Genomic DNA, 15,671 nt, shown 5'->3' with positions numbered 1-15,671 from the left:
ATGCAAAGAAATAGAGGAAAAGAACAGAGTGGGAAAGACTAGAGATCTCTTCAAGACAATTAGAGATACCAAGGGAACATGTCATGCAAAGATGGGTGTGATAAAGGACAGAAATGGTATGGACCTAATAGAAGCAGAAGATACTGAGAAGAGGGGGCAGGAATACATAGAAGAACTGTACAAAAAAGATCCTCATGATCAATAATCATGATGGTGTGATCACTCACCTAGAGCCAGACATCCTGGATACATCCTGTATATTGTCACCCTACTTATTTAACTTATATGTAGAGTACATCATGCAAGATACCATGCTGGATGAAGCACAAGCTGGAATTAAGATTGCCAGGAAAAATATCAATAACCTCAGATATGCAGATGACACCACCCTTGTGGCAGAAAGTGAAGAACTAAAGAGCCTCTTGATGAAAGTGAAAGAGCAGAGTGAAAAAGTTGGCATAAAACTCAACAGTCAGAAAACTAATATCATAGCATCTGGTCCAATCATTTCATGACAAATAGATGGGGAAACAGTGGAAACAGTGTCAGACTTTATTTTTTTGGGCTCCAAAATCACTGCAGATGGTGACACAGCCATGAAATTAAAAGACGCTTACTCCTTGGAAAGAAAGTTATCACCAGCCTAGATAGCATATTAAAAAGCAGAGACATTACTTTGCCAACAAAGGTCTGTCTACTCAAGGCTATGGTTTTTCCAGTAGTCATCTATGGATGTGAGAGTTGGACTATAAAGAAAGCTGAGCACTGAATAATTGATGCTTTTGAAATGTGGTGTTGGAGAAGACTCTTGAGAGTCTCTTGGACTGCAAGGAGAGACAACCAGTTCATCCTAAAGGAGATCAGTCCTGGGTGTTCACTGGAAGGACTGATGTTGAAGCTGAAACTCTAATACTTTCACCACCTAATGCCAAGAGCTGACTCATTTTCAAAGACCCTGATGCTGGGAAAGACTGAAGAGGGGAGAAGAAGGGGACGACAGAGAATGAGAAGGTTGGATGGCATCACTGACTCAATGGACATGAATTTTAGTAAACTTCGTGAGTTGATGGTCGACAAGGAGGCCTGGTGTGCTGCGGGGGTCACAAAGAGTTGGACATGACTGAACTGAACTGAACTGATACCCATTTGGATACAGAGTTCCAAGGAAAAGCAAGAAGAGATAAGAAAGCCTTCCTCAGTGATCAATGCAAAGAAATAGAGGAAAACAATGAAATGGGAAAGACTACAGATCTCTTCAGGAAAATTAGAGATACCAAGGACAGTCCTAAGGCACTGTCAAAAGACCAAGGAGTAGACCCAATTTCTGAAAATCTCTACCCCTGCCCCAATATGGTTGGAATAATCCTCCTAGTAATTGGCATACTAAATTACCCAGTCTATAAAAACTAACCAGGCCACATTTCGTAGCCGCACTCGCTCTCTGGAATGTCCCACACTGTATCTGTGAAGTATGTTTCTCTCTGAATCTGAATAATCCCAGTCCTTACCCATCAGTTTGTCTCACTGAATTCTTTCAGAGATAAGACATCAAGAACCTGAGCTTCATTAGGTCCTGAAACCAGGTACCGTGGATTTTGGGTGGGTTAGATTTCCAGTCTTACAGGTTCAAGTCCCAAACAGGGTTTTGGCCAGGTTCCAGTACAACCACGTGGGTTCAAGTCCCAAGATGGGTTTTGGCTGGGTTCAAGTTACAGCACATGGGTTCAAGTCCCAATCCAAGGTAAACGGCTTCAAGAATTCTCCAAAAGGCCTCCATCTCAACACTGTCAACTACACACCAGCACTTGCCTGACAACTACAAACTGGTACTTCCCAAAAGCATTTGGCAGCAAGTGAATAACAAGGGCTTTTGTCATCTGCTTCATGGTGATTGAACCCTGTCTATGCTGTTGCAGCTACTGACCTTCAGTAGCTCCTGAGGGAATTCAGGGTGAAGAATGAGGCACTCTGCTTCAGGGAAACTGGTGGAACAGGTCTTCAGATAGTTAGATATTTTTAGGAACTACTTTAAGATTCCAATGCTTGTATCTTTTCACATCTAGAAAATCACTAAATCCCTTCATGATGACATCAGCTCCTTGTGCCCAGCAGAAAACCTTTTGTAAAGCAGGCACTTGATTGCACTTAACTTCCCTTCACCAAAATCTTATATACTGACCTTTCCCCATAGCCTCTTTGGAGCAGTTTATCAGAGCTGTCTAAGGTGCTATCTTCCAGGCCACTATACTCATTTTGCTCCAAATAAAATTTAATTTGGAACTCTCACATTGTGCATCATTTTAGTTGACAACACTAAAACCTGGTTCCACTAAACGGCCAGCAAGCTCCAGTGCTGGAAGCCTCATGCCAAACAACTAGCAAAATTGGAACAGAACCCCACCCATTAGCAGCCAGGCTGTGTATACCCATACTAAACTCACAGACTCCCCAAAACACACAGTGGAAGCAGCATTGTCTATAAGAAAGAGAAGATCCAGATCCACCCAACAGAACACAGGCACAAGACCCCTCACTAGGAAGACTACACAAGGAACTGGTCCAAACCCAACCCACTGGGCCAAGCTGCTACAAGATGAACTATGACCCTGAAGCTTATGGAAAGGGGACCCTAAATTCAGTAAGTTAAACAAATGAGAAACAGAGAAATATGCAGAAGATGAAGGAGAAAGGTAAAAACCAACAAGACCAAAAAAAAAAAGAAGAGGAAATAGGCAGTCTATCTGAGAAAAAATTCAGAGTAATGTCAGCAAAGATGGTCTAAAATCTGGGAAACAGAAGGAAGTCACTGATAATAGAATGGAGATCTGATAGAGAAGATACAAGAAATGTTTAACAAGAACTTAGAAGTACTAAAGAACAGACAATCAGTGATGAATGACTCAAAAACTGAAATAAATACTACACTAGAGAACTAACAGCAAAATAACTGAGGCAAAAGAACAAGTAACTAAGCTGCAAGATAGAATGGTGGAAATAACTGAAGCATTGGAGAAGGAAATGGCAACCCACTCCAGTGTTCTTGCCTAGAGAATCCCAGGGAAGGGGGAGCCTGGTGGGCTGCAGTCTCTGGGGTAGCACAGAGTCAGACACGACTGAAGGGACTTCGCAGCAGCAGCAGAATTAACAAAAAAGAAATGAAAAGAAATAAGGACAGTTACAGAGACCTCTGGGACAACATTAATTACACAAGCATATAAATTACAGGGGCCTCAGAAGAAGAAGAAGAAAAAAACGGATATGAGAGAATATTTGAGGAGATTATAATTGGAAACTTCCCTGACATAGGAAATAGCCACCCAAGTACAGGATACTCAGAGAGTCTCAAATAGGATAAACCACATGAGAAATGCAACAAGTGAAGTGAAGTGAAAGTCACTCAGTTGTGTCTGACTCTTTGCGACCGCACGGACTGGATAGTCCCTGGAATTCTCCAGGCCAGAATACTGGAGTGGGTAGCCTTTCCCTTCTCCAGGGGATCTTCCCAACTCAGGGATCGAACCCAGGTCTCCTGCATTGCAGGTGGATTCTTTACCAGTTGAGCTACAAGGGAATACAACAAGACACGTATCAATCAAACTGACAAAAATTAACACAAAGAAAAATTATTGAAAGCAGCAAGGGAAAAGCAACAGATAACATACAAAGGGATGCCAATAAGGTTAACAACTAAAGGAACTAAAAAAGAACGAAAAAACCCCAAAGTCAGTAGAAAGAACAGAATCATGAAAATTACAGTGGAAAGAAGTGAAGAAGAAAACAGCAAAGATGAATAAAACTAAAACAAAGATGAATAAAACTTTGACAAGATAAATGAAATTCATAAACCACTAGCTAGACTTATCAACAAAAATGGGAGAAGACTCAAATCTATAAAATTAGCAATGAAAAAAAGAGAACTAATAATACACAACACAGAAAAACAAATGATCATAGAGACTACTGTAAGCATCTATATGCAAATAAAATGACAATCTTCAAGAAATGGGCAAACTGTTAGAAAAGTATAACCTTCCAAGACTGAACCAGGAAGAAACAGAAAATATGAACAGATCAATCACAAATACAGAAATGAAAACTGTGATAAAAAATATTCCAAAAAATAAAAGCCCAGGGCCAGATGGCTTCACAGGAGAATTCTATTAAATGGTTACAGAAGAGCTAACCACCTATCTTGCTCAAACCCTTCCATAAAATGAGATGGAGGAACACTTCCAAACTCATTTTACATGGCCACCATCACCCTGATACCAAAACCAGACAATGACATCACAAAAAAAGAAAATTACAGGCAAATATTACTGATGAAGATACATGCAAATATCCTCAACAAAATACTAACAAACAGAATCCAACAACACATTGAAAGGATCATATATTATGATCAAGTTGTGTTTATCCCAGGTATGAAAGGATTTTTCAATAGACACAAATCAATCAATGTGATATACCATATAAACACACTGAACAATGAAAACCATATGATCAACTCAATATGCAGAAAAAGCTTCTGACAAAACAAAACACTAATTTATGACAAAAACTTTCCAGAAAGTGCGCATATAGGGAACCTACCTCAACATAATAAAGGCCTACATGACAAACCCACAATAAACATTATTCTCAGTGGTGAAAAACAGAAAGCATTTCCTGTAAGATTGGCAACAAGGCAAGGGTACACACTCTCGCCTCTATTATTCAATATAGTTTTGGGAAGTTCTGGTCAAGGCAATCAGATAAGAAAAAGAAACAAAGAAACAAAAAATCCAGATTGGAAAAGAAGTAAAACTGTCTCTCTTTGCAGATGACATAATACTGTATACATAGAAAACCCTAAAGATGCCACCAGAAAACTACTAGAGGTAATCAGTGAATTCAGTAGTCATAGGATACAAAATTAAAAAGAAATCTTTTGCAATCCTGTAAGTTTATAACAAAAAATCCAAAAGAGAAATTAAGAAAACAATCCCACTCATCACTGCAAGAAAAACATTAAAATATATACGAATAAAACTACCTACAGAGACAAAAGGCCTGTATGATGAAAACTTTAAAACACTGATGAAAGAAATAAAAGATCACACAAACAGATGGAGAGATATACCATGTTTTTGGATGGGAATGCTATACTACCCAAAGCAATCTACAGATTCAACGCATTCCCTATCACATTACCAATGGCATTTTCCACAGAACTAGAAGAAAAAATATCACAGTTTGTATGGAAACACCAAAGATTCCAAATAGTCAAAGCAATCTTGAGAAAGAAAATGGAGCTGGAGGAATCAACCGTCCTGACTTCAGACTATACTACCAAGGAATAGTAATCAAGACAGTGTAATACCGGCAAAAAAACATATATATATATATATATAGATAGATAGATAGATAGATAGATAGATATAGATATATATAAACATATATATATAAACATATATATATATATAGATCAATACAACAGAAAGTCCAGAGATTAACTCACACACTGATAGGCACCTTATCCTTGACAAAGGAGGAAAGAATATACAATAGAGAAAAGATAGTCCCTTCTGTAAGTGGTGCTGAGAAAACTGGACAGCTATGAGTAAAAGAATGAAATTATAACACTTAACAACACCATACACAAAAATAAACTCAAAATGGATTAAAGACTGACACAGTAAGTTCAGAAAATGTAAATTATAAAACATAGGCAGAACCCTCTTTGACATAAATCACAGCAAGACTGTGACCCACCTCCTAGAGTAATGGGAATTAAAAAAAAAATAAACAAATGGGATCTAATTGAACTTAAAAGCTTTTGCACAGCAAAGGAAAGTATAAGCAAGGTGAAAAGACAACCTTAAGAATGGGAGAAAATAACTGCAAGTGAAGCAACAAGTTCCGAAATAAACATGCAACTCATGCAGCTAATTATCAGAAAAACAAACAACCCAATCCCATAAAGGGCAGAAGACCTAACCAGATATTTCTTCAAAGAAGATATACAGATGGCCAATAAACACATGAAAAGAAGCTCAGCACTGTTCATTATTAGAGAGATGCAAATCAAAACAACAGTGAGGTACCATCTCACACCAGTCAGAATGGCCATCATTAAAAAATCTACGAACAATAAATGCTGTAGAGGATGGGGAGAAAAGGGAACCTTCTTGCACGGTTGGTGGCAATGTAAATTGATACAGTGACTATGGAGAACAGTATGGAGAGTCCTTAAAAACGAGAACTAAAACCACGCTCTGACTCAGCAATCTCACTACTGGGCACAGACCTGGGAAAACCATAGTTTTTACAGATGTACCCCAATGTTCATTGCAGGACTATGTTAACTAGCCAGGACATGGGACCCACCTAGCTGTCCATCAACATACGAACAATAAAGAAGGTGTGGCATGTATATACAATGGAATATTACTCAGCCATAAACAAACATGAGTCAGATGAACAGAGGTGGATGAAACTAAAGCCTGTTATACAGAGTGAATTAAGTCAGAAAGAGAAAAATACTGTATATTAATGTACATATATTGGAATCAAGATAAAACAGTACCGATGAACCTATTCGCAGAGCAGGAATAGAAACACAGATGTAGAGATTGAACTTGTGGTAGAAGCAGGGGGTGGGATGAACTGACAGAGTAGCCCTGACATATACACACTACTGTGTTTAAGACAAATATCTAGTGGGAAGCTGTTATATAACACATGGACACCATCCAGGGTTCTGTTACGACCTAGAGGGGTGGGATGCAGCGGGGTGGGGGGGAGGTCCAGATGGAGGGGTTATATATAATTACGGCTTATATTAGTTTTTGTACAGCAGAAACCAACATGATACTGTAAAGCAATTATCTTCCAATTAAAAAACAAGACAAAATAAAATACTAATATTTGGTTTTTGGTGCAAAACCTCCTATATATCCTGGTTCCTCCCTTACCTCTTTGGAGTAGTCCCTTTGAGCTATCACATAGGCTGTTTTAGGGTTAAGTCCTCAGCAAGTTCACAAAATAAAACATAATTCTCAACTTTTAGGTTGTGCATTTTTTTCAGTGGACAAACCCTAATGTCAACGAAGGACTTTAGTTAATAATGCATCAATACTTTTTCATCAATTTTAACCAAATGTACAAGATGAATGTACAGGTGAAACTGAGGGGAAAAGATGGTATATGGGGACAATGTAATTTTCGCTTAGTTTTTTTGTAAACCTCAACCTCCTATAAAAAATAAAGTCTACTTTAGAAAAAATGAAGACTACTTATAATTTCTTTTAATACCTAACGTTCAGAAATAAAAATTTTGGAAACACAAATGTAAGACTTTTTTACTCATGTACACACAATTGATGAGATGCACCAAAAACTGGAATGCCTGAAGCCAGCACTGGTCAACAGAAAGAGCCCAATTCTTCTCCATGACAATGCTTGACCACAGGTCACATAACCAACATTTCAAAAGTTGAATAAACTGGGCTACAAAGTTTCGCCTCATCAGCCATATTCACCTGACCTCTTACTGGTACCAACTACCTCTTCTTCAAGCATCTCGGCAACTTTTTGCAAGGGAAATGTTTCCATAGCCAGCAGGACACAGATAATGCTTTCCAAGAGTTCACCGAATCCCAGAGCATGGATATTTATGCTACAGGAATAAACTTATTTTTCATTGGCAAAAAATGTGCTGACTGTAATGGTTCCTCTTTTGTTTAATAAAGATGCAGTTGTACCTCGTTATAATGATTTAAAATTCAGGCTCTAAAACTGCTATTACTTTTGCACTAACCTAAAAGCTGTGTGTCTGTGATACTTACACCTTATTATACTGCCATATATCCTCCATACCAAGTTTGATGTTTCCCTGATAACTCAGTTGGTAAAGAATTCACATCCAATGCGGGAGACCTGGGTTCAATTCCTGGGTTGGGAAGATCCCCTGAAGAAGGAAAAGGCTACCCACTCCAGTATTCTGGCCTGGAGAATTCCATAGTCCATGGGGTTGCAGAGTCAGACATGACTAAGCGACTTTCACGTTTGATAAGAGTTTTTATCACGAATGAATGAATGCTGAATTCTGTCTACTGAAATGATTTGTATAATTTTTTTTAATGAATGTGGTATATTGATTTATGAATGCTAAACCATCCCTGCATCCTGTATAAAACCAATTTAATCATGGTGTATGATCCTTCTGATTGCTGAATTTTGATCATGGTGTATGATTCTTCTGATGGCTGAATTCTTTTCTTGCTGTATGATCCTTCTGATTGCTGAATTCTGATGTTGGTGTATGATCCTTTTGATGATTGCTGAATTTGGTTTTCTAATATTTTCCTGAGATTTCTGTAGCTATAGTCATCGGAGATATTGGCTTGTATTCGGGGTGGGGCCAGTCTTTGTGCATTAGTGGCCTTACAGAATGAACTTAGGAATGTTTCCTCCTCTTCAACTTTTTGGAAAAGTTTGAGGACAGGCAGTAGATTTTCTTAGTATGTTTGGTAGAATTCAACTGTGAAGCCATCCAGTCTTGGACTGCCCTTGCTCTGTTCCAACATAAGACTGAGTCTGAGCTAGCTCCAAATCTCCAAGTCCTTACCCTACTTGCCAATGGCAGCCTTCATCCTAGTAGAGAACAGTGTGAGAGGAAGGGGGGCTGGAGCAAGTACTCAGTGCAAGCCAGAGTGTGCAATTGGGACAGTTGCAGGAAATCAGTCAGTCTCAGGTAGTTTTAAATCTGCTTCCTCCACCTTGTTTCTGAGCAGAAACAAGTGTTTTTATGCAACCATCACAAGTGGAACTTGGTTTTTTATAGCCATATGGTAAGTCTTACTGGATTTCAAACCAGCTAAAGTGACTAATCTTCCTGGTAATGGACCCCAAATCTGGGTTGCCAAATATGTAGCTCAAATGTCTCACACCCTAGGAAGGATCCTCGAGCTTGTGATATGCTCTCCTTGCTAGGGGTGCAAGTCCAGAACTGATAATTTCTGCTCTCTTCCTACTCAACTCTGTGTGACTCTTTCTCTGCCGTCTTGGTCACAGAAAGGCTGTTCTATCAGTGTACAGTTTGTTTCAGTAACAGTAGCCACACGTCCTGTATTTCTGAGATGTCCATCAGGGAGAAGGGAGCTCAGCATCCTCATACTCTGCCATTTTGATCTCTTTCAGAATTATTATATTGTTTTTACTAGTTTTTCAAACTCTTCCTCTTGAAATTTCTCAACTTTCAATATTACTCTCAAATAGTGATCATACATACTTCACTTTACTGGCTTCACCACAAACATGCTGGCTTGTATGGATAATATTAACTGGCAGTTGTGAAAAAGGGCATCTCTGTCTTGCTTGACTATAGGGAAAATTATTCTACTATATACCCTTGAGCATGATGTTGGCTTTGGGATTAAAAGGATTTTTCATCCTTCCATTTTTCACTTTCTAGAATTTACAAAAAAGTTGTAAGAAAAGTACACGGGATTCTGAATACCCATCACCAAATTCTCAGATGTAAACATTTTACCCTTTTAATCCTCTCCGTCTTCACATATCCCTTTATTCATCAATACTCCTGTATATATTTCCCCAAAGCAAACAAAAATCTAATACTACTACAGAATAATGATCAGAATGCTGAAATTAACAACATAATATGTATGTTCTAATTCACAGAATTGATTTTACAATTTAGTATTCGTCTCAATAATGTTGTTGACGTCAAAAGAAAAATCTAAGATCGTACATTGCATTAAGTTCTGGAAGTTTTCTTAGCCATTTCTATTTCATGACAGGGACACTCTTACAGAGTACAGGATAGTTATTATGAAAAATACACCTCAACTTGAGCTTGCCCACTGTTTTCTCACGAGTAGTTTCAGACTCTGTACTATAGGCTAATGAGGCTGAGTTCTTATAAGTGCCTACCATGAACCATACGGTGTCTATTAAGTTTTTACAGGTAAAGTACCATTTTATTCATAATACATATCTCGTAAGGAGACAATCTGAGGAGGTAAATATGTTTTTCACGTTACCCCACTAGTGTTGGAGTATAAGCACTGAGTTCAAATTTTAGTTTGTACTTTTTATACTCTTCAGCATGTGTTATTTATGCATGATTCATCTATTCTGAGTGCATCCAAGTCTTGGATTTTCCATCCATCTTCAATGATTTTTCCTTTCTTCTGAGTATATGAAACATGAAGATAACTTCCAAAGTCAACCAACACTGTTCAAAAAGTATATTCCAGTAAGTATCATCCCTCCACCCCAATTCCCTGTAAGTTTTACACTCCATTTACATACACACATAACCTACAGGGGACTTCCCTGGTGGCTCAGACAGTAAAGCGTCAGCCTACAATGCAGGAGACCCAGGTTCAATCCCTGGGTAGGGAAGATCTCCTGGAGAAGGAAATGGCAACCCACTCCAGTATTCTTGCCTGGAAAATCCCATGGACGGAGGAGCCTGGTAGGCTACAGTCCATGGGGTCACAAAGAGTTGGACACAACTGAGCAACTTCACTGTACCCTACAGGTAGGCAATTATTATTCTGTGTCTTATCTTCCCTTTGTTTCTTTATGGTCAAGTGACCAGATACATGTGTATATTCTACTATTTCCCTTCTTTCGTCTAAAAATGTTGAATACTTTTGGACACTCTTTTGCACTTAAAAAAATAAACGTATCCTGAAAATCTCCCTGCATTAGCCCACACAGTTTTTCCTCATAATTTTTTGCCATGCCATAAAGCTCCACTGAATAAGTTTTGCCATAGTTTATTCAATCACTGTCCTATACACTGGCATTTAGGTTGTTTCCAATATTTCACTACTACAAATAATATGTTACTGAATAACCTTGTGCATTTATTTTTGTAAAATGGAAATATATCTTCATGGCAAAATTCCAGGAACAGTATGGCTAGGTCAAAAGATAAGAACATATGGAGTTTTGGTGAAAGTTGCTTAGTCGTGTCTGAGTCTTTGCAACCCCATGGACTGTATAGGCCAGAATACTGGAGTGGGTAGCCTTTCCCTTCTCCAGGGGATCTTACCAACCCAGGGATTCAACCCAGGTATCCCACATGGAATGTGGATTCTTTACCAGCTGAGGCACAAGGGAAGCCCAAGAATACTGGAGTGGGTAGCCTATGCCTTCTCCAGCAGATCTTCTTGAACCAGGAATTGAACCAGGGTCTCCTGCATTGCAGGCAGATTCTTTACCAACTGAGCTATGAGGGAGTTTTGGTAGATAATGTCAAATTTATATCTATGAGCTATGTATCTACTTTTATTTCTACAAATAATGTAAGAGTGTCTGTTTCCTCACAGCCTAAAGAACAGAGATTATAACATAATTTTTCAATCTCATAGATGAAAACTGGTATATTGTATAGTTGCATCTTACAGCTGTCTTCTTTCATATGTGCTAGTTAGTATCTGCTTACTACAGGTTCACAGGTACTTGAATCTATTTTAGATTTTTATTACACTGTACTAACATGAGAGACAGTGAGCTTTCTCTTTTAAACATGTTAAGGAAATATGCATCTCAGTCTGATATACTAAAATGTTTTAAATCTGTTTTGTCAAATTGCTTTTCAGGAACTATGAAGATAGCTAAAAGGAAAAGTAGCAAGGCATATGAACAGAAAACTGAAAAAAAAAAAAAAAAGAAATAAAAATGGCTCTGAAGTCACACACGTAAGAGAAATACAAATTAAAATCATCCAAGTACAAAACTTAACCATGGATCAATGACCTACATATAAGTTCTAAAACTATAAAACTATCAGAAGAAAATATGGAGGTAAATCTTCATGCTCTTAGAAATGGCAACAGATTCAAAGATTTGATACCACAAGCATGAGCAAAAGAAATGAAAAAAGAGTTGGACTTGACAAAGATTTAAAACTTTTGTCCATCAAACGACATCTTTAATAAAGGGAAAAGACAACCCACAGTATGGGAGTAGTTGCAAGTTATAAAGTTACATGTTATGTATCTGATAAAAGATTTAATATCAAGAATATACAAAGAAATCTAATACAGTAACTCACAGCAAAAATAAAACCCATCTAATTTCAAAATAAGTATAGGACTCAAATACACATTTCTTCAAAAAAGACATACAAATTGCCAAAAACACAAAAAGTCGCCCACTGGTAATAAAGAAAATGCAAACCAAAACCATTAAAAAAAATACCACTTCATACCCCATAGGACACTAAAATCTTAAAACTAGAAAGTAAAAGTGTTTTAGAGGATGTGGAGAAATAAGAATCTTCATATATTTCTGGAATTTAAAATGGTGCAGCTGCTGTGAAAACAGTTTGGCAGTTCCTCAAAAACTTAAAATAGAATTACCATATGATCCAGCAATTTCACTACTAGGTATTTACACCAGAAAATTAAAAAATAAGTACTCAAACAGATAACTGACCATAAATATTCATAGTAGCAATATTCACAACAACCAAAAAGCACAACTCCAACTGTGTATCAATGGATGAAAGGATAAATTGTAATACATACATACAATTAAATGAATTTTATCAATATATGCTACTACTCAGAGAAATCTCAAAGATATGCTAAATTAAAGAGATCAGATACAAAAGGTCACATACTATACAATCTCCTTTTACATAAAATGACTAGAACATAGGAGCAGAAACAAGATTAGAGGTAGCCAAGGACTGCAGGGAAGAGGCTAATGTGGAGTGACTAGTTAATGATAAGTATTCTTCTGGGATGATAACAAAAAAGTTTTGATATCAGAAAGGGGTGGTTGTACAACACTATTATGTTTTTATGTGATAAAAACTACTGAACCACCCACTTTAAAATGGTTAACTGTTTAAGTGTATTTCACCTCAATTAAAAAAAAATCATATAATGTATTTTTAAATTATTCATAAGACCAATAAAAAATTTGATAAAACCACTTTGTTAAAAAGACCAAATAGAAACAGATTATTTTCATATACTGATAGGAGTAAAATGGACATAATTTCCATAACAGGAAATTTGGCAATATCTAATATAATTAAAAATATAATAACCTACAGATATTCATTCTGCCACAAAGAACAAATGAGGTACACATGAAATTACTCATTGTAAGAGCAAAAGACAATAGATAGTAGTCAATGTGCTGTTAACAGACAACTAGTTAAATAAACTGTTGTACATACATAAAAAGGAATGCTTTGATTCTGGAAAAGAGGGAAAATGAAAGTGAAAGTGAAGTCGCTCAATCATGTCCGACTCTTTGCGACCCCATGGACTAGTAGCCTACCAGGCTCTTCCATCCATGGGATTCTCCAGGCACAAGTACTGCAGTGGGTTGCCATTTCCTTCTCCAGGGGATCTTCCCGACCCAGGGAGCGAACCCAGGTCTCCTGCATTCCAAGCGGACGCTTTAACCTCTGAGCCACCGGTCACTTTCACTTTCTTTTCAGTAGCTCAGTCATGTCGGACTCTTTGTGACTCCATGAATCGCAGCACACCAGGCCTCCCTGTCCACCACCAACTCCCAGAGTTCACTCAGACTCACGTCCATCGAGTCCCTGATGCCATCCAGCCATCTCATCCTCTGTCGTCCCCTTCTCCTGCCCCCAATCTCTCCCAGCATCCCAGTCTTTTACAATGAGTCAACTCTTCGCATGAGGTGGCCAAAGTACTGGAGTTTCAGCTTTAGCATCATTCCTTCCAAAGAAATCCCAGGGCTGATCTCCTTCAGAATGGACTGGTTGGATCTCCTTGCAGTCCAAGGGACTCTCAAGAGTCTTCTCCAACATCACAGTTCAAAAGCATCAATTCTTCGGCACTCAACCTTCTTCACAGTCCAACTCTCGCATCCATACATGACCACTGGAAAAACCATAACCTACACTAGATGGACCTTAGTCGGCAAAGTAACGTCTCTGCTTTTCAATATGCTATCTAGGTTGGTCATGATTTTCCTTCCAAGGAGTAAGCGTCTTAATTTCACGGCTGTGTCACCATCTGCAGTGATTTTGGAGCCCCAAAAAAAGTCTGACACTGTTTCCACTGTTTCCCCATCTATTTCCCATGAAGTGATGGGACCGGATGCCATGATCTTTGTTTTCTGAATGTTGAGCTTTAAGCCAACTTGTTCACTCTCCTCTTTCACTTTCATCAAGAGGCTCTTTAGTTCCTCTTCACTTTCTGCCATAAGGGTGGTGTCATCTGCATATCTGAGGTGATTGATATTTCTCCCAGCAATCTTGATTCCAGCTTGTGCTTCTTCCAGTCCAGTGTTTCTCATGATGTACTCTGCATAGAAGTTAAATAAGCAGGGTGACAATATACAGCCTTGACATACTCTTTCCTATTTGGAACCAGTCTGTTGTCCCATGTTCAGTTCTAACTGTTGCTTCCTGACCTGCATATAGGTTTCTCAAGAGGCAGGTCAGGTGGTCTGGTATTACCATCTCTTTCAGAATTTTCCAGTTTATTGAGATCCACACAGTCAAAGGCTTTGGCATAGTCAATAAAGCAGATACAGACAGACAGATGGATATACAACAAAGGAGTTAAGAAGTAACTCTGTGGAGATAGATGGTAAAGCAAGATGTAGTAAAGGCTTTTTGATTTACATTTCTCTTGTGTGTGTGTGTGTGTGTTTTTAACCATACAAACAATTTACAAAAGCAAAATATTTTAAGACTACCATTTGTTTTAAAATCAAAACTCATTCTAATAGGACACTTACATAGATTAGACAAGAACACATATGTAAAGCACTTCACTCAGTAATTGCCTTTCCCAGTTTAAGACTGTACAATTAACAAACTCACTTTCCTTCAAATAAACTAATCTCTTGCCAACCCTCATCTAACTCTATGCTCCAGGTTGCTGCCACAAACTCTTTATGCACTAGAGTGTGCTGTACTTTCTCTTCTTCTGGAATTTTTACACCAACTGTTAACTTGGACTCAACACCTCAGTTCCAGTATCAAGTTTGTTCCTTTGAGATGCACTTTCTTACAAATATCCCCATATTCACACATACACACAACCTAGGTTGAATTAGAAGCTCCTCCTTGTCGTTCCTACACTACATCTTGTGGTTAGACATGGAGACTAAAGATAGCAACAAGCCTGAATCTGAATCATGAATTCGGCACTTAAAAATTGGATGATGTCCAAAAACTAACCTAAGCCCTGAATCCTTATTTTGTTGAACAACAGAATAAAAATCATATCTGACTGATAAAACTGTCAAACCAATATTAAACGAGCTAATTTATGTGAAGCATACAGCATGGCACATATACTGCCAAGCTGAAACAGTCATTAAATTGTAACCAATTTTATTAGTCTCTTGGTAATGAGCAGTTCAGTGAACTACCGGTATATTTCCCTCCTTTTCTTTGCTAAACACCCTTTTTTAAAAACTCAACAGGGACTTTATTGGTGGTCCAGTGATCAAGACTTCACACTTCCACTGCAGCAGGCAACAGATTGGATTCCCAGCTGGAGAATTAAGATGTCACACACTGCATGGCATGGCCAAATAAATAAATAGCAAATAAAGTCAAAGTAGAAAGGACATTAAAAAATTAAAGCAGAAATTATTAAAATATAAAATAAAAATTAAACATATTCTAATAGTTACTGGGGCATAGA

The 15,671-nt window shown here is 38.0% G+C and overlaps 1 protein-coding gene and 1 long non-coding RNA gene across 3 annotated transcripts in view; both read right to left on the bottom strand.

Moving 5' to 3' along the window:
* STAG1 (STAG1 cohesin complex component) overlaps window positions 1-15,671 on the bottom strand; it is a 469,514-nt gene that overhangs the window by 249,808 nt on the left and 204,035 nt on the right. The gene's annotated exons all lie outside the window — the stretch shown is intronic.
* LOC132657417 (uncharacterized) overlaps window positions 1-15,671 on the bottom strand; it is a 36,395-nt gene extending 20,724 nt beyond the window's left edge. The window contains exon 1 of the long non-coding RNA XR_009595564.1: window positions 1-15,671. This exon is cut by the window's left edge and continues 12,931 nt beyond it. This is a non-coding gene — a long non-coding RNA (uncharacterized LOC132657417).

This window comes from Ovis aries, chromosome 1, assembly GCF_016772045.2.
Source record: "Ovis aries strain OAR_USU_Benz2616 breed Rambouillet chromosome 1, ARS-UI_Ramb_v3.0, whole genome shotgun sequence".
In the NCBI taxonomy this organism is placed as follows: Eukaryota; Metazoa; Chordata; class Mammalia; order Artiodactyla; family Bovidae; genus Ovis; species Ovis aries.
Note: the sequence above shows the minus strand (reverse complement) of the source record. Positions and strands in the feature narration are given on the sequence as shown.